Source organism: Octopus bimaculoides, chromosome 28 (assembly GCF_046866305.1).
Source record: "Octopus bimaculoides isolate indiv1 chromosome 28, ASM4686630v1, whole genome shotgun sequence".
NCBI classification, from domain to species: Eukaryota; Metazoa; Mollusca; class Cephalopoda; order Octopoda; family Octopodidae; genus Octopus; species Octopus bimaculoides.
The window spans coordinates 24,579,557-24,581,096 of NC_142955.1; the positions used below are offsets into that span (position 1 = coordinate 24,579,557).

Genomic DNA, 1,540 nt, shown 5'->3' on the forward strand with positions numbered 1-1,540 from the left:
GAAAGTAAATTTCGAACGCCTTAAAGCTATAAGGACAGCAGAGAAAGATTGGGTATATATTCTAATAAGACGGAGAAAAGTTACCATATATTAATATAATCTGAGTACAGAGCAACCTCGGTTCTCGACCATAATTTGTTCCGAAAGTCTGTTCGAAAACCGAATTGTTCGAGAACCGAATCATTTTTTTTCCCGTTACAATTAATGTGAAAAGAGATTCATTCGTTTCCAAGCACCGAATGAATGCTTATTTACATACTTACACTATCTATTTTAGTAAATAAACTATAAATAACACACAAAAGGGTGTTATTTCTTAAAAGGGGAGTCCCCTTCCACAAAACCTTCTGGTAACTGTCTTCAGGGGTTTCTTCCCTTCTCTGTCTCTTTGACTCAGGTAAATCTTTCTCTGGGGTTTCTTTTCTTTTTTCTTACAGCAAAAACCTGTCCAATGTTAGTTGTCTTTGCCTGCGTTGTAAAATGTTTCTAAAATGAGACATGACTTTGTCATTGAAAAGGTTTGCTGCTCTATTTGCTGCCACTGTATCAGAGTGATATTTTACCCCATTTAGCACAAATGTCTTTGATTAAAGAACTTGGGACACCCTCCTTTCCTTTCTTTCTCCTCAGAAGCCATTTCCTCAGCCAAAGTCTTTTGCTGTTCCTCTTGAAGGTGTACTAACTCTGCAGTGGTAATCTCAGTACGGTGGTCTTCCACCAGCTCTTCAATATCTTCACTGTCGACATCCAAGCCCATAGCTTTTCCCATAGAGACAATATAATCAAAACAGCAATTTCCTCGACAGCAGCAGTACTTGTAGCTGCCCCAAACCCTTCAAAGCCTCGTTCTGGTACACAGTCTGGCCAATGTTTCCTCTATGCTGAATTCATGGTTCTGTAACTCACTTGGTTCCATACATTATCAATAAAATTAACACAATTCAGGATATTGAAATAATATTTCCAAAATTCTCTGAGAATTAACTGAGTGTCATTATTGACTTGAAAGCACTTTCGAAACAGGGCTTTTGTGTAAAGTTTCTTAAAGTTTGTAATGACCTGTTGGTCCATTGGTTGTATTAGAGGAGTTGTGCGTATATGCATATATACGTACATGTATGTACATACCTACATCTACCTGTATATATAGATGCATATCTGGGTACAGGACATTGCAAACAAAACGTAGACAAAATGATAAACAGAGTACAGAAAACACACAGGCCACATAGAGAACATTTCCTTCATCAGCTGCCACCATTCTAACACTAGCGTTATATATATATATATATATCCAAAATTACAGGTAAAAACTCAATTAAAATCAATTTATAAAAAATTAAAATTAAATTGAGCTTTATAGATAAAAATATGTGATAGTGGATTTTCATCGATGAGTTCTTGAAACTTGGTTATTTTCCCTAAAACTATATATATATATATATATATATATATATATATATATATATATATATATATATATATATATATATATATATATATGTATATATATATATATATAATAGGATTAATGTAATGT

The 1,540-nt window shown here is 33.6% G+C and overlaps 1 pseudogene; it reads right to left on the bottom strand.

The window, feature by feature from the left end:
• Positions 1-393: 393 nt before the first annotated feature.
• Positions 394-891, bottom strand: LOC149130769 (uncharacterized; annotated as a pseudogene).
• Positions 892-1,540: the final 649 nt, after the last annotated feature.